Here is a 22,153-nt window from a genome sequence, read left to right as displayed (position 1 = left end):
AAAGGAGACGCCTGGGAATTGATCATACCTGTCTTCCAACTTCTGCAGGAGTGAGTGGCAAAATGTAAGGTGGGAAAGAGGAGAGAGGACGAAAGGAAATAGTCTTGAAAAGTGAAAGGGAAGGGACCAGTCAGAGAAAATTAGTGAGGCTATGTGTGATTTATCCTTTCTCTCTGACAAAAGCGCAGTGAAGGTCGTAAACTGTTCTCTGGCACGTGGTCTTCAGCCCGCTGTGTGGCACAGTAGCTGCCTACAGTTTTCATCAGTGCATAAATTGCATTTGTTTACCAGGCTAATTAATTTCCAAGTTTACCTAAACAAATTAATTTAACAGCAGAATAATAACATTAACTTAACATTACAACAGCATTTAAGTGTTTGTGTTATTTCCTACGACAAGTCTTACTGAAAGCAGAAATGCTGGGAAACACTATCACAGACAATCCAGGGCTGTTTCATAATGGCAACGTCACTGTAGCGACTTTTATCCATGCAAAATTGTGGCGATAATCTCAGTTTAGAGAATTCTGACGAATGATCACGTTTGTGTCAACATCACTCTGCTTTGTTATATTTATTTCATAAATGTACAAGAGTAATTGTAATTTTATAATATTTTATTTTTATATTATGTCATATTTTTGACCATAGAAGTTGTGTCTGTTCCATGTCCATACATCACATATGTAGGATAATTAATGATAATTCTTTGAACTTTCTTTTCCTCAAAGAATCCTGGAAAAAATGTATCATGGTTTCCACAAAAATATTTTGCAGAACAATCGATTTTAAGATTGATAATAACAATAAATGTTTCTTGAGGACCATATTAGCACATTAAAATGATTTCTGAAGGATCATGTGACACTGAAGTCTGGAGTAATGGCTGCTGATATATATATATATATATATATATTTTTTTTTTTTTACTTATGTAATGTAATGACACGCCCTGTTTTATTTATACTGTAGATTAATATTCTTTTTTGTAATGATGTGTCTGTAAAATGTGCTGTAACATATTTGTTACAAAGCTGGTTGTTGTCTCTATACTTTTCAGCCCTATTTTTCCTACATTTCCCATTTTCACGCAATACAATATAATAGCGATATTATTCATTTATTTATTTATTTACTATTCTGCTTACCAAATTCTGCAATCCTGTCCACTGCTGTGGTTTTGACTTGCGATCTGAAAGCGTAAGTCACTTTTCACTGTGTCAGTTTCTTCTCTTTTGTTGTTATTTCTGGTTTCATCTCTCTCCCAGGGGCTCATGTCACAAGAGAGAGGGACTGGAGGAAGAGAAAGAGAGAGAGAGGTTTACAAGGATGTAAGAGATAGAGTATTTTAGTTTTTGTTTGCTATTTTGGGAGAAGCCACCAAACAGGGTTTTTACTATGGCAACTGACAAGGGACAAACTCGGCTTTTTAAAAAGGCTCATGCTTTATTCAGATTGGTGTTTTTGTTGTTCCACTGTCAGTCATTCATAGGCACAAAGCATGCGTGTGTTTTTGGATATAATCATCTGCATATCTTGACACAAGTGATGCCACCCGGGGCAAAAGGAAATAAAAACACAGCCCATATCTGTGCATTTGCAGTAGCAAAACCGTGGCTTCAGTGAAAGGTGTGTGGAAAATATAAGGTAAAGGTTTCAATGGATGTTCCAAGATTTCACAATCCTGTTTGATTTTAACTGTGCGCTATAGATTTGATTGACTATTTTCTGTATGCTCTTCCCATTGCTTCCCACACTGTTTATATATATAGCCTTACAGAACAAGAGTGATTTGGAGAATTTAGAAGTGTATCGATTCACAAGCAGCTTGTAAGCATGAGACTTGCTTAATACTCACCTATTTGTCCTCTTCTATTTTTGTATTCAGCCACCTGTATTATAGAAAGCAGGTGCATTTTACCTGCTCTAAATACATACTGTTATTCTTAGTGTTGTGCTCAAAGAACAAAACAAATTCCTTAAAGAATCACAATGTCTGTCACCCTTTATGTTCTATTTAGTTAAGTTATTAACTTCTAGTTTGTTTTCATCCATCACGTGTTTCTTTGTCTTTGACTGATCAGTCACCATGGACACTGACACTAATCATCACAGCTTTTTGTCTTTTAGTTAATCATCATTTTGTTTTAGTTAATCAATTAAAAGTTCCTCCCTTTGTGCTGTTCATTGTCGGTTGTTGTTTGTGCATACAGTCTAAATCAGGATTTTGTGTTAATGAATATATATATATATATATATTTGTATGTTTAACTCATTCTGTGAGTAATTAATAGTAGTTTAATAGTAATGGTAAACCTATACTAAAAAAAAAAAATGTATAATGTGAACTAATGATTTTCAGTAAAGCCTACTAATGTAAACTTGATTTGTCTTCTCCACCCACTTAAAATTTTATGTTCAAACAACTTAATCTGTTTAGTTTCACCCTGTGTAAATACTAAAATGGTTTAGTGGAACAGGTTTCCACGCAATTTTCTGGTAAATTGAACTAATTTGGGTTAAGAGTGTAGCACACTCTCACATGTTGGCTTGTTATTCTGAGTTTGTAATAAATATTATGCTATTTTTATAATCATCTTCATCTTCTGTGGATCTGAGCGTTACAGTGTCCTTAAGAATAGCAGGAGAGTGATGATTTGTAGTCAATAAATGCATAAATATATTTAAATATAATAAAGAACGAGTCCAGATTGAAAATCTAATTCAAACCTAAAAAAAAAAAAACCTTTAAGGACATTAAGGAAATTTTTTAAACATATACACATATTTATGTAATGACATACATGTAATAAATATTTTATATACTGTAGGGCTTAATATTTTATAAAAAATTGTTTTGATTAGTTGACTTTTGATTCCCACTGTATTCTATTCTATTTCTGTTATTCAATATTCAGAGCAAAATATTTCTTGTGATATTTTTGTTACTGTGAAGAACTTTTCCTCTCTGTAGACAAAATTCTGATATAATCAAATGCTTGTTTTCGGTTTAGTGGCTCTGAAGTCAAGCATATCAAATCACAATCATTTCAGCACAGTATGTTATGAGTCCCCTTTTTGAATTTCATCCTTGAGATTAGATCTTGGTTTTAACATTTTGCCATGCTGAATTGCTGGATGAAATTTAATTCTGAATTTCATCAAGGCTCTGCTCTTCTGTTCTGCTAAACATCCCACCCAGCCTTTATGGAATTTACTGTCAGCACTGATTAAAAAACGCTGAATTCATTCTGAGTCTTTAGTGAAACATGCTTTTCATCTCCTGTTTGTATGTGCTCTAATATCCGCACTGGTGTTAGTGGTCGTAATTTCTTCACATTTGTCAGGACACAAGTGGTTTCAGGTTTGTTCTCAAAGGAACATGCTTTTTGAATTGTGAGTTCCTATGTAGATCTACAGAGAGAAAGGCAATGGGAGAGACTGGAAATAATTCTCTAGTGACATTTTTCCATTAGGATTAAACTTGACGTGTGTGATTTTTCAGTGTTACACTTAAAGCTACCAATTGAACAATGTTAATGTGATTAATTCTTTAAAAAAAAAATATTTAACCTTGACCCATGCAAATTCAGGCAACAGGAAACTTGTCACACCATTCAAAAGTTTGGGGTTGGTAAGTTTAATTGTGTTTAAAATGCTCACCAAGGCTGCTCTTTGTTCAAAAATGTAAAAACATTATATTTGTGAAATAATATTACAATTACAATAGTTTTCTATTTTAATACATTTTAAAATGTTATTTATTCCTGTGATCCTTCAAAAATCATTCTAATATGCTGATTTGGTGCTCAAGAAACACTTATTTTTACTTGGTGTACGGATCATAATTAAAGCAAATATATAATCAACCCCAACACACACAGTGACAAGTCATCCTCTCTTTCGCACCTCGGTAACGGTTTTTGTCTTTATTGTGTGTAGCTGAGTGACAGTCAGTCATTTAACAATTTACAGCTTTACCTCATGAAGACATTTTAAGGCTTTTTATAGAAATATAAAATTCCCACCAGAATAAAGCTTTCTATGAAGTTGCCAAACTGCATATTACATGTGCTTTCCAAGCCTTTAATAGACATTTAACATTTTGACAATAGGTGATCTTTTTTTCAACATGCTAAAAGCAGTTCTCTTTGTTTCTTCAGTCTTTTTCTCCTTTGCTTTCCAGCCAAGCTCAAACTAATCATTGCTTCTTCATTAGATAAACTCTATCTTTTCCTCTCTCTCACTTTACTTTAAGTTTGTCAGTAGTTAGTGCAGTATTGGGAGTAGCCTTATGCAATAAAATGCAATTATGTTTATATTTAGCCGCGTCTTGTCTCTGCTGGCTTTTCACAGTTTATTGGCTTGATGACTATTTTATAAGCATGAACCCTGTAGGCAGGTTATGCTCTGGTTGTCATGAACACTGACAACGATCTGGTGATAGGGAAGAAGGAATAGTAATAACTCCAGAAGGCGCTGAGGTTAAAGACGAGAACATACGCCCACCCGTTTTTCTATGACACTGTAGAGAGCAAGTCACAACAAACTTTCGTTTTTAAACTTTCTAACTCTGCGTTTTGCCCTTCGGCAGCATATGGGAGAAATATTCTGCTTGTTATGTATGAGACACAAGGCCATGTGTTTTAATGGTTTAAGGCAATTTATTTGCTTTCCTGTGTGAGTGGTTTGGATTAAAAGTGGTTTAAATAAAAACAGTGTTTTTTTTTTGTGAAATGTGGCAGCCCACTTCACATTATTACTGTGAAACACAATAAGACAAGAACTGCAATTAAGACAGTGTGACATATTCATGAAACAAGCAGAACAGATTTCTGTAAATTGCACATACTGTACGTATCCTAACGGAAATGGTTGCATTCAGTTTAGTGGGAGAATTTACATAAGAATAATTTTGATTTATAAACGTTCTGCACAAATTCATTCTGCTCATGTTTCATGAATAAATCACAATGAGTTTGTTGGTAGGATGCTTATTGAAAGGAACAGCCATAATTATGGTAGTGAAGCATTGTTGTAATCTATTGTAAGATTTTGATGGATTAATTGGACTTGACTCTCATTTAATTCATCAGCCCTAAATGGATAAAAAGATTGTGAACTAGGTTCATTATTTTGTGAATGGCACAAGTTATCAGCAATGATAGAAACTATTGAGAATGTGTCATTTAACATTGATTGCTCATTTCTATAGTAATTAAAAAGAAAATATAAAAAAAGTGAAATAATTTGACCACAAAAAGTTGGTGGATAAAATTTTTGGTGCAAAGCGGGGTATGAATTTTTGTTAGGTGATAACCTTAGCAACATTAGACCTCAGTGGAACATTAACAAAACTGTCATTATATATGACTTTATTACAACAGTAAATACACTACAGTTCAAAAGTGCTTTTATTCAGCAGGACATATTCAGTTGATCAAAAGTGTCAGTAAAGATATATATATATATATATATATATATATATATATGCCGAAAGCAACTTTCTATAATTGGCAACATTATGGAGCCGGTGTCAGTTAAACAGGGCACTAGCGTCAAACAGCTCAAATCGTTTTGTGCATCTTTTTTTTAATGTATTGTTCTTTTAACACTTTGACAAATAATATAGCACTTGAGTCCCCAGTGAAAAATCCCAGTTCGTCTTTTCAGTTAATGTTCTTAAACAGTTGAAATTGCTCAAATAGTGTATGAACTGAAGTCTCAAGGCTCAAAATCAATTATCTTGTGTTCTGATTACAGAATACTCAAGTAAATTAAATTAGACTCATCAAGAAGATCAACCTTTGATTCTGAATAAATACAACACAATCAGATTTTAAAGTACTTCAGAGTTAAATGCAATTATTTTTGGAACATTGTGACAATAAGCACAAGTTGTAATTGTGGCTTATTATTGTCACCTTTATGTTCAATTTGTTTAGTAATCATGAACTTTCTGTTTGTTTTCACTAGTCACATGTTCCCTTGTTCTAGTTTCCCGCTACTCATCAGCTATCATGGACACTAACACCATTCATCACAGCTTTTCATCTTTTAGATAATTATATTGTATTTAGTTCCTCCCCTTGTTCTGTTCAGTGTCGGTTGTTGTTTGTGTTAAGACACACTGTCTCACATGTTGGCTTGTTAATATCGTTCTTAATAAATCTTAAGTTATTTGATAATCATCTTCATCTTCTGTGAATCTGAGCGGTACAGATCAACTGACCAAAATGGACTACACGCGAAGTTTGTGTTCATGGCTCAGAAGAGCCACAAATTTATTTTGAGGAGGTTTTCCATCTCGCAGTCACCTGACGAGACCCTGAAGTCGCTGTTCTGGATCGGGGCAAATTACCATCACCCCATTGACCTCCCAGACACCACCGGATTAAATTGGAAATAAACCATCATCAGGTGGCTGGAGAGCGTCCGTCCCCGATCCAGGACACAGCCAGACCCAGAGTCCGAATCACCACCTTCAACCGCAGAGAACTTGTGTGTGCCCCCCTGCAGACGGAGAGCTACCACCCACCGCGATGTGTTAGCCAGAGCCTGAGGGGAAGAGGAGAGAGCTAACCCTCGCTCCATCTCGACCCGTCAACCTGTTAGCTCTGTCTTGGCTCCTCCCACCTTCGGCTCCACCGGAGACCCTCGGACTTGCGGCTCCACCGGGTTCACTCATCCTGCTGGCTCCCCCATTGGTCAGTCGTCACTCTACTTCTGCCACGGACTTGCGGGCCGTCCACTGCACTCCATCCTTCCACCTCTACGGCTCCAGTGAGTTCCTCCTTCACACCGGCTCCACCTCAGCCCCTTGGGTACTCTGGCTACTCCTCCGACGCTCGTCGCAGCGGCATCGCCTTGGTCTCCAGTGCCAGCGGTGTCGCTCGACTCCATCGGCTCTTTCTCTGCACCTGTGAATCCATCGCCCTCGTCTCTGTCGGTCGTCCCCCAGTTGTCGTCAGCCTCCATACCATCTTGGCTCCTCCCTCTACTCTGCCGTGGGCTGTTGGCACTGGTAAGCTCTGGGACTGTGCTAGCGGACTATCTCCACCATTGCCGCCAGGGGATCGTCATCATCCTTCTGTCACCATCCCTGCGCCTCGTCCTCCCATCATCATCCCTTCGCCACATCCTCATCCTCCTCCAAAACCCCCTCCTCCCCTCCCTCTGCTCGTTCTTCATTTATGGTGTGAGGTCGCACCTTGCCAGAGGGGGGAGTATTGTCACCATTATGTTCAGTTTGTTTAGTTATCATGGACTTTCTGTTTGTTTTTACTAGTCACATGTGTTCCTTGTTCTAGTTTTCCGCCACTCATCAGTTACCATTGACACTAACTCCATTCATCACAGCTGTTCGTCTTTTAGTTAATTATCACTGTGTATTTAGTTTCTCCCCTTGTTCTGTCTCGCTTATTGGCTTGTTCTTAATAAATCGTATCTTATTTGATCAAGATTTCATCTTCGTCTTCTGTGAATCTGAGAGTTACAATTATACGTATCATAATTGTTTTTGTATTTTTTTTTCTAGCAGCTCATGTTCTCCTAACATTTCAAACTTTGAGTATATTTTTGTGCTGTCAGGTTTTCTTTATATTTCTGTACGAGCCAAATTGTAAACATTTTGTCAAAACATGAACTGACTTCCCATTTCTTTCAAATGATATTTTATTCTTGGCAATAGGCCTGTGTTTTCAAATAACTAGACGTAGAGAGGCACATCCTCAGTGTGCTGAGCTAGATATATGCTACCTGCACTTTATTAGCATTGAAAGTGTTTTCCTACTAGAATGTGTCCAAACTCTCATTCCCGGTGCTCCTAGTACCCAATTTCTTCAGGAGTGCGGTATACGTGTACATGAGGGCTGGAGATGGTTGTACGATGGAGGTGTGAGAGAGTGAAGAGAAGAAAATGTCTCTCTTCCCTAATAGGGGAATTTATTAGTGTGAATCTCCAGGTCTCCTTTAAAGGCCCCCTGAAATTGAAGTGTCAGCTCTGAAGTCGAGCACATCAAATGCCCCTCGCAGCAAAACGTCTGTGTGTAACATGAATGTGTGTGTGTGTGTGTATTTGTGAAATTGTCAGCTCTGAAGTCAAGTTCATCAAACGTTCCAACTTGCTGAGTGACTTCACGTCTGTTTGAGCAGAGCAGACACAGAGCTACAAAGGGTAATTACATTTCACCTTTACTCCGTGTGTGTGTGTGGGGGGGGGGGGGGGGGGGGGGGGGGACTGTGTGTGTGTGTCTATGTATTTTGGGCCCCTGCTTCCTCGTTTTCTGAAGTGAAAGTGTAGATTGAAACTCGCTCCCAACAAATTAAAAAATCTGTCTTTGTGTCAGACTGACTGTCTATCTGTCCATCCATCTGAAACAACAACAACTAGGGGTGTAACGATACCCTCATGTCACAATTCGATACATATCACGATACTGAACTTACGATACGATATTATTGTGATACTCCAAGACATATGGTAAAAGGTTAACAAAAAATGTACTGTTGATTAAAATCCTACATTTGGTTTTACATTGGGGGTGGAAATGAATAGGCTTGGACTTACTACTGGTAACCCAATGCACAGGACAATGGTGAGACTAGAATACAAATATTGATGATTCTGAAGCTGGAAATACAGAATTATTTTAGATGAACATGCTTGCACTCTGTCACTGGCTAGATATAATTCAAATAATGTAGGCCACTTTTTATTGGTAACATAAGACATTTGACATTATCAGGACCCACAAGTACATTACATTACAGTATATTCATCATAATATATAGTCGTATAATGTAGTATTGACACTAAAACTCTGTACCAATTATTTTTTTCTCAAACAGAAATTTTCATTTTAGGTGAATTATACACAATACATATTGTCCCTGTCCACTATACATATTAATGTATTTTTGTATTGCTATATATATTGTGACCACCTAACAACAACAGATCTGTCTGTCTGTCAGTCCATCTGTCTCTCTATTTGTCTGCCCGTCTCTCTATTCGTCTGTCTATCTTTCAATCTATCGTTCTTTCATAACTCTTTGTGTGTATGCATATGTGTGCTTGTGCATATGAACCAGTGCTTAATTTGTAAATGAATAATTGCCGGATCCAAAACAAAAATTAAAAGGCGCTGTGTTCGACACTGACCATACAACTTCAGTTTTCCCGGATCATACAATGACGTCACTAAACGGTTATGGCACATCATTCACACGTTTCTGCTCGGCCCTTCACCCTAGTGTATTATTCTGTCACATATTTAGTCACTGAGACCAAATATCATTCAGTTGATCAGTGATATTCTCTCCCCAAAGACGTCGTTGCTTTTTTCATTACAACGATTTCTGATCTGACCCCCTGTTGCTTGTGTCTCCCGCTATCCTGATTAGTATTAGAGTTGTCCAGGGATACAGTTCTGTTTTCTCGGGATCTCTTTTGATCAGAAACTACATCAGCTTTACTCGCGGATATGAAACATTTAAATATGCTTGACTGTCTTTTTGACATTTTGCTGATATTAACATATTTTTATAAAATTAATTCATCAGGTATAAACACTCTCTCCAAACTTCAGTAAGCACAAACCAATGAGAGTGATTTTGAACTTGAAAACTTATTGGTCAAAAATATATATGTTGAGGGCAAATATCAAAACTTAGCCTCAAAATACATCTGCATAAACTCGCACTCGCACTGTCGCCATGTAATGCACTTGCTAATGCCGGATCGTTTAAAAACAAATACCGGAACGCAAAAATCCTATCTGGCATTTTCCGTAACAGAATCCGGCAGGATCCAGCTCCATTTAAGCACTGGTCTGAACATGAAGTTGGCGATGACACACATGATGTTGACAAAATTATTAGACTCCTCCAAACAACTGCATATCAATTATTTATAAATGCTTTATTTTATTCAAGCAATTTCAGCTTTGAAAAACATTAAGTTAAAAGCCAATCAGTGCAGACAACCTCATCTGTGTGAGTCAAATTATCACATCAGCCGAAGGCCAATCAGTGAAGACAACCTCATCTGTGTGAGTCAAATTATCACATCAGCCAAAGATCTGACATAAGGGATCGGTTACAGTTCAGTTACACGCCACTAAGATGCCGACATGGTGACTGATATATCTGTTTACCCAGTTTACACTGGAGGATTCCTTTGTTTTCCTGTCAAGGTCAAGGGAAATTCTCTTAAGGATCGCTCTGTGCCGTGGCCTTTGCATGTAATGGAGAACTAGATCATAATTTGTGTCCAGTAGGAAAAAGAGCAAGAGCGATCGAGGACGAAGGAGTGACCTTCAGTCCAGGCCCCTGTGGTCTGTCTGAAAGTGTGCCAGCAATAATCAGAGACTATTTTTGACTCTCTATCATGTAGATAAAATGGGTCACTGCGAGCTGGCCAAGCCCAGGAAGAGCACACACACACACACACACACACGCCATGGCTAATCTCTTAAATCAAACTCACCCTATGTGGGTTCTTCACTGATGTACGATTCACCAGGGATGGTGCAACCATACGCTCTTAATAGTTAGCTGACATCAAGTTACAGAAGAGGGATGGATGGATAAATTGATAGGTAGATGAATAGGCCAAGACTATTTCTTCAAGCAGCTCAAATAATCTTGACAGACCTCGATCTCATCCCCATGAGAGCCTTACTATGTTCTCTGCTCTTCTTTAGTGCCTAACTGTCCTTGTCTTCGTCCTGTCCCTCCATAGTGCCTGTAAATTGCACGTTCCTGTGGTTGTGGTTTGAGGAGATTGTGCTTTAATAATTAATTAAATAAAAGCTGTTTCTTAATGTTTTATGAATGATGTCCTCCCTAGGCACTCCTTAATGAGATGTAATCCAAAACAAGAGCGCGCTCACTCCAAAAGCCATTTTTTTTTTCACTTTGTAACAAACTACAACTTTCTTTTAGCTTTGGCTTGACTGATTCACTGCACCACTAATTGGCGTTTGATCACCAGTTTAGGGAAATCAAGTATGGTAAAGTACACCTCTCTTCTCTTCTCTTCTCTTCTCTTCTCTTCTCTTCTCTTCTCTTCTCTTCTCTTCTCTTCTCTTCTCTTCTCTTCTCTTCTCTTCTCTTCTCTTCTCTTCTCGCAAGATGTAGGAGAGTGGTGGAGGGTGCTGTGGGGAAGAACGTGGGGAAGGTTTCAAACTGTCTGCTTATATATTTTTCTTATCTTTCTTTATTTTTAACATATTTCTTTTTTTCTTAGTTATAAAACATATCATAATTTGGTAATTTGGTTTCGTCGGTTTATATTAATTGGCGAGTGTGAGAATGGCGTCACTACCAGGTGAGCGAACGCCATCTCCTTCACTCCGCCATGGAATTAGGGAGTCACGGTGGAAAGTGTACTGTCAGCGGTGGGAGAACAAATCGGTTGTGAAAAGATATCTTCGGCATCAAGGCGGTAGTGGTCTTTCTACAAGAGGAGCAACTGGCTGCAAAACTTATCCAAAGTGGTGTCGTAATTAATGGAGGGGTTTGTCCAATATTTCCACTGGCAACGTTAACATCTAAGGTAATTATCCCGAATGTGCCGCCATTTATCCCTGAAGAAGTTATTGAGAGAGAACTCATTAGAAGAATCAGAAGAATCGATAGAAGAATCGGAAGAATCACCCGCCCGATAAAAGCCATATCACTGGGTTGTAAAAGTTCGGAATTAAAACATGTTATATCGTTTCGATGACAAGTTTTCATGTTTTTAAAAGAGCCAACGCTGGATATATCATTTTGCGTACTGGATGAAGGTAAGATGTTTATGATTTATGCTTCAACTGTTGGATTGAAATGTTTTGAATGTGGTAACGTTGGTCACAAACAGTTCGCTTGTCCTCATAAAGTTCAAGTGAATACTAATGAGGAGAACAATGTTGACAAGGTAACATTAGAACGTGGAGAGAATGAGTTGATTGGAGAGAATACTCAAATTGAACGAACTGAAACCGTGACTGAGCAGGCCATAGCTGAAGTACATGAGTGTGATAATGAAGGGATTGAGGATTGTCTGTAGAAGCACAAGATATTATTGATGAGAATGTTTTGAATTCTGAGATTGTGAGTAATTGTGACAAGTGGATTTGGTATGCTTACGAATGAGAAAATGCAAAATACTATGGTAGGCCTATAGAGGATGAAAGTAAAGTAGAAATGAGGGATGATGATACATTCTCTCAAATGTCAAGTGTTTCTGATACAGGGTCTCAGATGGAAGATAGCAATCTTTATTCTCTCCGGGAGATAAATGATTTTCTGGATGAGACATTTGGAAGAATGGTAGAAATTAGAGTTTTTTTTCCAGTTTCCAGACACTGAAAAATTTGTGAAATCGGTGGTCAAATTGCAGCAAACTGTTGGAATGGATGAATTGAATGAAAAAAAGAGGTTTCGATTGAGGAAAATGCTTACAAAACTAAGAAAGTGTAAAGGCCCATCGTCAAACAAATAGAAAAATTAGTCCGGTGCACTGGGTGTTTTTTCCTCTCCTTATATCTTTTTCTGCTCTTTGCTGTCGTTTTTCCTTTTATTAATGTGATGCTTATGAGAATCTGCTCTTTTAATATAAATGGAGCAAGAGATCCAACTAAAAGGGCAGTACTATCAGAATTGATCAAAATTAGGAATGTTGATATAGTAATGTTACAAGAGACTCATTCTGATAGGTGAAATAGAATTCTAATGAAATAGAACGGGGTTTATGGTGGGAGGGGAAGTATACACTCAGTCATGGGTCAAATACAAGTGCTGGTGTTGCTGTTCTATTTTCAAAACGTAGTAACTGGAAGAGCATGATTTGTTCATGCAGAAGTTCAAGGAATAACTTTATTTATCAATGTTTATGCACCAAATGTTGGCTCGGAGCGAGTACTATTTTTGAATATTAAGTCGTTTCGAATTATGATAAAAATGTTTGTATAATTATGGCTGGAGATTGGAACTGTACTGAAGTTTTCAAGGTTGACAGGATTGGTGAAGAACCTCATTTTCAATCAGCTGTAGTACTTTCTAAGGTGATTCAAGAACATGATTTGAGTGATGTCTGGAGAAATAGGAATAAAGGAATAAAACAGTATACATTTATCAAAGTTAATAACAATGAAGTTAAGGGGGCTTAAGTAATAATAACAATGAAGTTAAGTAAATATTTTAATACTAAAAGTGATGGATGCTGCTATAATTCCTAGTGGTTTCTCTTACCACCATAAACTTTATTAGAGTGGATCCAGTGAATGTTGAAGGGGTTAATTTCAAATAGATAAAAACTTTGCTTATTTTGACTTGGTTGGAGACTAAATGACTTTTACAGAAAAGTGGTGTGTAAGAGAAGTTTTATGTTGTATTTATGAGGAACAACTCATTTTTAATTTTTAAAGATTATGAGATAAGGTGATATGAATGAGGAATTTATTGAATAAACAATGATGTATTGAGGAGAAATTTATAAAGATATGCATTTAATAAAGATATGTTAAACCTCTCTTCTCTTCTCTTCTCTTCTCTTCTCTTCTCTTCTCTTCTCTTCTCTTCTCTTCTCTTCTCTTCTCTTCTCTTCTCTTCTCTTCTCTTCTCTTCTCTTCTCTTCTCTTCCCTTCCCTTCCCTTCCCTCTTCCTCTTCCTCTTCCTCTTCCTCTATTTATGAGTTCATTTTGCATGCCATATTCATGAGCAGAGTGGCACAAAAGCGTGAATGGCTGGTGCCACGTCTGTTTTTTGCAGATAAACACTGCGTCGCTGGGCACACACTATAGTCCCATATTTATTCAGCATTTTCCTGCTCCCTTTTCGATTCACAAAATTGGGGTGTGAAATACATAGGTCTGGGCCAGGATGTGTTGCCTGCTCCATGGACCTTAGAAAACCTCCCGTGTGGACCACTCCAGTTGAGAGAATGATATTATTATGCCGGCCAAAGCATCCACAGAATATTGCTTTTCTTATAAAATGGCCACGGTGGCTTTGCACGAGGTTGATCTTGAGCACAACACAGGGAATACTGTTTAGAGCAAGTGCCCTAAATATTTATATTTACCTCAGAGAAATGTTTCTTGAGCCCTTAATCAGCATATCAGAATGATTTCTGGAGGATCATGTGACACTGAAGACACGTGCGACACTGGAGTAATGACTGCTGAAAATTCAGCTTTGCCATACCAGAAATAAATTACATTTTTAAATATTTTAAAATAGAAAACAGGTATTTTGATCAAATAAATGCAGCCTTGGTGAGCATAAGATACTTCTTTCACTTCCTGTGAATCTTTTATTTATCAAATTGCTTGTGTTTAGAATGAACCATACTGCATTTCTGTCTGGCTTCAGACCAACATCATCATGGTCTTATTAAAAAGAGCCTTTTTCGAGATCCCCCTTTCTCTTTTCCACCTTATGTGTGGAAACCTGTCTATTTGCTCCTCTTTATTGCCTCCTCTCTCTTTCCTCTCCTCCACACTCTTCGTGAGGAAACGGGAACATTTATGAGGTCCCGCTATTGAGTGTGTACTCATAAAACCCAGGGTTATGTTTTAGCCGGCCTGCCCTCTAGGCCTTGATTTTGCAAAGCAGAAGCTGTTCTGATGTGAACTCACTCCGGAGAAGCGGCTATTGTTCTTTATATGCTGCTTGGCACTGAGGAGCATTTTTATTTCTCTGAAGTTGCCCTTTAATAGCTTAAGAGACTAAATTACATTTTTTTTTCATTTAAGTATCTGTCAGTATTATCTCAGATATACCTTAGTAGAAATAAAAATGACACAAATGAGACAATTGTAGAGATACTGAAGAGTGTAGAGCTATAATGTTAATGTGGATGCCATAACTTGGGTAATTTGGCTTTCGAAGACCGTAAGCACTTACACCTCATTTACACGTGAGCGACAAATCTCCAACAGTAAACTGATGCCTCGTTCTATTTTTGACGTACTGACATAAAGGACAAATGCTTTGCAACGTGCACTTTGTTGCATGAACCTTTGGTCAAGACTATTTTCCCCTAAAGATGCAGCTGTGGGTTTTGGGAACTCTCTACCTGTCAGTAACAGACATTTTGTAACTGACCTTAGGTCTGAGGGATCTGACTAGCTCTCTTGTGGTTGTGTGACAGGGATAAACACACCATTTATCACACCATTTCAATTAGCTTTGCAAAGTTTGTGAATACTGAACAAGGACATGAACATGGACTGTTTGGTATTCATAAGCAGATGTTTTTCTTTTTTTTTTCTGGTCCTTGGCTGTGTTTCTCTCTCTCTTCCCTTGTCTCTCATTCTGCCATTTCCAGAGGTGGACCGTAACAAAGTACATTTACTTGAGTACTGTACATAAGTACACTTTTTGAGTATCTGAAACTTTACCTGAGTATCATTTTTTTTTCTGGAAACTTTTTACTTTAACTTCACTACATTTGAGAGACAAATATCGTAATTTTTAGTCCACTACATTTCTGTCAAGTTCCTTGAGTAGAAAGTAGTAATGTCAGTCAGGGGATGATTTTAGTTTCAGGGGTTGCATTTTGGTTGGAAATGAAAGTCGGTTTGACGTCAGAACCCGATGTCAGATTGACGTCCGACGTTGGATTTTGGTTGGAAATGAATGTCAGGTTGACGTCGGTTTGACTTTCAACCACAATACAACGTCTGTCCAACGTTGGAGATTAACATCTGTCTGATGTTGGATTCTGACATCAACCTGATTTTCATTTTCAACGTTGGGTTTGGTCTTCTAAATGCGAATTTTGGATATTACATACATATTCATACTAAAAGCCAAAAAACTTTAAATAGGGCACTATTTGAGGGAACAGCCATTTGGGTGTCCGAAATCATTGTGGACGTTATTGAGTGCACTTATTCAATCTCACATTCAATCCCAGTACTGGAACTGTGTTCTAGAAATAAATTTGATATTGATAGAAGGGTAGGTAGCCAGGCATAGATTCAGAGGCATAAGGTACTGTAAGTATTACATACAACAATGCAACAATAATAAAACAATGCATTGACATTTACTTTTTACTTCTGATACTTAAGTACTTTTAAAAACGAGTACTTATGTACTTGGTCTTTACAAATTTTACTTGTAACGGAGTAATATTTGACCAGTAGTATCTGTATTTTCACTCAAGTAAGGAAGTTGTGTACTTTGCCAACCTCTGGCCATTTCTTTTGAAATGTTCCATTATCCGTTCCCCACCCTTCCTGGCTTCTGCACTTTCTGTCTTAAAGGCAAAATCCCAAGACAATAACAGACACATAAATAAATTAGACTTATATCCAACATTGCTCCTGCACCATCTCCATCACACAGCTTTGAAATGTGTGTGTGTTCATCAGACTAAGACTCATATTGCAGTGGTTTGAGCAGAAGGAGGGACAAAATAGGATTCTCTCTTTCCTTCTCATTCTTTGTCCCTTTTGTTTCTCCAGCTCGTTCAGTCCTACTCTTTGGGATATTTCCTGTCCACATTTTTCCTACGCATGACGCTTTGTGCGAATTATGGTTGTGACTTCCATTTAAACTGTAAACAATCAGTGAAAGGCTCGCTTTATGAACCCAATAATAAGGTTAAATAAAGAAACTAGGTACAATGAAGTGACATTCTACTCACCCTTCAACCATCGAATATTAAATGTGAATTTAAAAGTGTAAAAGCATTAACGGTAACACTTTTTATAACAAGGTTTCATTAGTTGGCATTAGTTAAATACTTAAGTTTACATGAACTAATTATGAACTGCACTTCAACAGCATTATTAATCTTTGTTAATGTTAATTTCAACCTTTACTAATACATTATTTAAATCAAAATTTGTATTTGTTAACATTATTTAATCCACTGTGAACTAACAAACGATAGACAGCTGTATTTTTATTAACTAACGTTAAAAAGATTAACAAATACAGTAACAAATGTATTGCTCATGGTTAGTTCATGTTAGTTAATATATTAAGTAATTTTAACAAGTGAAACCTTATTGTAAAGTGTTACCACATTAACTACAGTAGACCATTAATAAACCCAAAAGCTTGATTCTTTCCACAGCAATATTATGGTTAATATCACTGTATTAATATTATTGTAATATTTGTCTATATTATGTAACCTTGCCTCAATCAAAAATGTTCATTAACGTTAGTGTTGAGTGATATTTTAATATTAAGTGCTTTCTGACAATTTGACATAACAAATATTGCATTTACCTGCTTTGGAAATGTTCCAGTAAACACTGCTAAATAGGGATTATAAGGGAAAGGGGGAAACGGTTACATTTTAAAGCATCCATGCAGAAACAAACCTGGAAAGAGACTTGAGGATTTGGGGGAAAAAACGAAAGATTCATGGTGCATTCCAGTGGATCATTCATGGGATATATTGTAAAGTAAATCGGGAGAGCAGACCACAAATGCACAGTCTATGTTGTCCTATTTCATACTGTTACAGCGGAATGAATACTAAAAAATAATCAGGAGGAAAAGAACGCAGCAGACTGAAAAGAGCTCTGCCACAGATACTCTTGTCATACCATATCACGTTAAAATATCAAGCGTTACATTATTCTTCTGACATCTGAAAATAAAAGATGAAGGAAAATTGACAGCTCGTTCAGTCAAACTAACAGATAAGGAGGCCTATTTGTAGTGCAACCTTATGATTTGAAATGATTTGTTTTAGTCTTTTTGAGTGGAAGTTTCTCAAACTGCAAGAGCCTCCTATAATTCAAAACGGTAAGTTTGTCAGGAAAAAGGTGGGTAGAGTTCAAAATCCGCTCCTTCACACCTGACTTTAATTTCTAACTGCACTCAAAGAGCTTGATTAGCCGGTTCAGGTGTATTTGATTAGAGTTGGAGCTAATCTCTGCAGGAAACAGGACTGAGCTCCCCTGCTCTAAAGCTGCCTTCAAGGGACGTCAGAATGATCGTATTTACAAGATGAGCACACATGAATGTCACAGCACTGTTGTAATTACTGATAGGAAACTCTTGGTTTACTTTGAACTTTCAGACTTGGAGGCAGAGCTGACAGTCAAAGAAATACTCTGATAGCAAATTGCTTTTGGCCAATATAATTTTTTTGTTTTGTTTGTAAAGCTGGCCAAGAAATATTATCCTCAGATCTGGGGTGCATTTCCCGAAAGCATGGTTAGCCAACTATGGTTGCAAGTTCCATCATTATCAGCATAGTTCAAGGAGTCGGTGTTTCCCGAAACCATTGTTCCAACGAACATTCGCAAACAGCATCGCAAAGTTGTGTGGTTGGAACGACAGCTCTCGAGCTGTGGTTAGAAGCATGGTTTCTAGATTGCATGACATGCGGACTTAATAAATCCTTATCTTGAGCAAAATAAACAAGCTGACATTCAGTACAACCTGTGTCTTTTATTTAGAATACATACAAATGTCATTTACGTCTTTGAGTTTGTCGAGATTTAAAGCACCGTTTTTGAAGACTGCACATGTGCGAACGTGCTCTAAGTAAGAACGAGCCTATGAATGAATCTGGAAATAAAGCGAAATAACTGAGAATATTGAGAAATGTCTGTAATTTATATCAAAACATCTAGCATTAATTTAATCTCAAACAGTTTCATTAAAATAAGTTATTACTCCACCACGTGCGTGACGTCATAAACCAATGTGGTTGAACGGCCACTTTGACAATATGGTTTCGGGAAACAGTCGTGACTAGCTAGTTGATTTCTTGACTATGCATCGTACTATGGTAGTGAAGCATCGAGTTACGTCGTTGTACGGAAAAACGCACCCCAGGTTTATGGTGCAACATAAATTGGCCAAGTGTGTGGCAAAACATGAATGATAAAATACTCATGTGGCTTTTCAATAAATACATAAAAAAAAGCATAAATGGCCCTGTGGACATTTGTCCAGAATTTTTTTTATCATCTTTTCCCCCCCTGAAAGTTATGCAAATTTTCTGCACATCTCAAATGATAGGTTTAAAATGGCATTCTGTGGTGGAAGCAACATTTAGAAAAAATAAAAAAATAAAATAAAATAAAAAACACTATAGTTAATTTCACATTTAGCATTTCATATATCCTATTGACACATTTTGTTTTTACCACCCTTTTTCCTTTTTTGTGTAATTTAAAATTAGAATTTGTTTTGTTCACAAGTTTATCGGTAGTGAAAATCTTTTTATTAGGGGCAAAATTGTTCAGTGTGGTGTAAATGAAGTTGTATTTGTTTGTGAAAAAAGAAAGGGAAGGTGTATTTTTTTGAGGAAAAATATTGAAAAACACCCAATTATGAGTTGCATGCACTTGAATGAGTTTGTGATTTTTTGTGAGGAGACAGCATATGAAACATGGTTCAATGGTTTTAAGTTGTACTCAACTAGGTTAAACTAATGATTACTTTTTGCTTTATGCAAATTAATTATGTTAGAGATGCATAACTCCTATAGTGTACAATTGATGCAAGAGTATTCACTAATGCGCACTGGTGCAATGAAAAAAGAGCATTATGTAATTTGTTCACCTGAAGAGAGCAGCAGATTACATGTGAATTACACACCTTATGTGCATCTGTCATTTCAATTTGTTGTACATGAGCTAAAAAAGGCTTCCTATCTTTATCACATCATTATAATGACTTGTAATCATTGACATTATAAAGGCTGAATCCCCAATAGCATGCAATCCATCCTAAACTGTTTGCAAGATAAGGATTAGTGCGTCCCAAAACATAGTGCATTGCAAATAGTATGTCAAAGGTCCTCAGATGGTATATTACTTCCTGTGGATTTTCAAAATAGGCATCTGTGAATGTGTTTTGGTTTGATTTTACCAACAATATTTTTGCAGCCCTTATATAAAAAGATTGGTTTGCAATGCTTTTCTGATGCAATATCAAGACACAGTTGTCATTATATGTTTCAGGACTATTGTAGTTTGTATTTGTATAGAATATACTTTAGGAGATAACTGTGTGAATTGCATGTTTACCCTCATAGCACTCTCATATGTGAAGCTAAAACACTTTTTGTAAGCTACTATGCATAAGTGTCTGCAAAATGCCTCAAATGTTGATGCACTTCATTTTTTAAAGCATATACTTTACCTTTCATTCTCACGCTTGCTGATTTTACACAAAGAAAAATTCACATCAAAACCTTATGTATAGTCAGTATACATTATGATGCGCTTTTAAGTAGTGCTGTATGAAAGATTCATTTTTCTTCAGAGAGCTGCATTATGAAAGACTCAAGATATTTGCTGTCACACACATATCGATGTGGTTTTTGTGTAAACATAAAATGTTCAGAGGTTGAAAATACAGTAAGGATGTCAGGTTTGCTAACTTCTTGCTGTTTGGTGACTGTAAAAAGAATTCCCTCAGAATATCTTGTCGGATATGTACTGTATATGTGTGAATTATTAAATGAGAGAGATCCTTCTGTCTTGACTTTAGTCTCCATCACCTATCTCTAGTACACAATTATGAAGAAACAATGTCTAGTACACATTTTAGGATCCATTTTTTTTGTTGACGTGAGCACAGCAATTGAATGTGAAGGTGATCATTGTATTTCAATAAGCAATTAAGGTGATGTTTTAAAAATAAATCCCAAAATAGGTCACTCAATTTTGGTTTTCTATCTTAAGATAGGCCAAACCCTCTTTCCTGCCTCTCTGGGGCGAATTCACAAAACTGTTACACCACTTTTGCATGTGGTATTTCAGAACTGTCTTTTTCACTAACCACCCACAATCCAATTTAACCAAACTCTAAATACTGAAATATGGTAACTAAAATTGTTTTTGCCGGTGAAATCATGGCCAAATAATCGTGATTATAATTATTTCTGGTTTATTCTGGTCAGATTGAATGCATTGTGGAATATAGTTGTTTCTTGTGTGCTCTCACTTGTGTACTCTAGAAAACAGTGTGCTCTGTTATGTATTGCACATTTTGGCAAATGCAGTAGGTCATCTGAGTTACTTTGCACAGAAATCATATGCTATTCCAAACATAGCCATTCTGGTAGATCTGGCTGTTTCAGATGACCTTGACCTTGACCTAAGAGGTCAATATCAAGAGCATACAACACACTCACCAGTTAGTCGTGTGACGATTTTTTTAAAAGTCAGTGACGAAGACAAGTTATACAAAAAAAATGTCAGACATTGGTATAACTCTATATGCTATCAAAATTGTGTAGGTGATTTATGTTTTTACAATTATAAACACAATTGTTTATGATTCAGTTTTTATTTGGAAAATGACTCATGATTTAAAGAAGTTAAATTACACGCAGCTTAAAAAAGTAGTTGTGCTAAATCTAGTAGCAAAAACAAACTAATTATATTGAAGTTACTGTGGGTAATCAACTTAAAAGTATAACTACTATGTGATGATATTAATACAAAATTTATATATATATATATATATATATATATATATATATATATATATATATATATATAATTATATTAAATTATATATATATATATAATTTAATGTTGTTGCGTCTTTAAAAACGGAATCTATTTGATTGTAAAAACAGTAATATAAAATATTACAATATTGAATTACTATTTCTATTCTAATATATTTTTCAGCAGCCATTACTCCAGTCTTTAGTGTCACATGATCCTTCAGAAATCATTCTAATTATGCTGATTTGGTGCTCAAGAAATATTTCTTCTTATTATCAATGTTTAAAATTGTGCTGCTTAATATTTTTGTAGAAACCATAATATATATTTTTTTACATAATATTCTTTAATGAGTAGAAAGTTCAAAAGAACAGCAACCAAAATAGGAATCTTTTGTAAAAGTATGTCTTTATTTAATGGGTCCTTAATGAATAAAAGTATTAATTTCTTTCTAAAAAATCTTACTGACCTTAAACTTTTAACACATAGTTGGTTCATTAACCATCTAAAAGAAACATTTTATAAATAAGACAGTGTTTTTGAATATTCCCTTATTCGAGTTTGTGCATCTTTTTCAGTAACAAAAAGTAGCTTGATACTAGAAAAGATAGATTGAAAAAAGTATTAGTAACACCGCTGGTGTGTGTGTGTGTGGTCTAGAATTTGTCCCTGTGTGTCGCAGGCGGGTCTTTGCGGCATCAGGAGATGTAAATTTG

At 36.4% G+C, this 22,153-nt stretch overlaps 1 protein-coding gene across 2 annotated transcripts in view; it reads left to right on the top strand.

Annotated features, from left to right (window-relative positions):
• The window catches only part of unc5da (unc-5 netrin receptor Da), a 231,989-nt gene that overhangs the window by 48,822 nt on the left and 161,014 nt on the right, over positions 1–22,153 (top strand). The window lies entirely within an intron of this gene.

Source organism: Squalius cephalus (genome assembly GCF_949319135.1).
Source record: "Squalius cephalus genome assembly, chromosome: 17".
NCBI classification, from domain to species: Eukaryota; Metazoa; Chordata; class Actinopteri; order Cypriniformes; family Leuciscidae; genus Squalius; species Squalius cephalus.
This window is presented reverse-complemented; position numbering and strand designations above follow the sequence as displayed.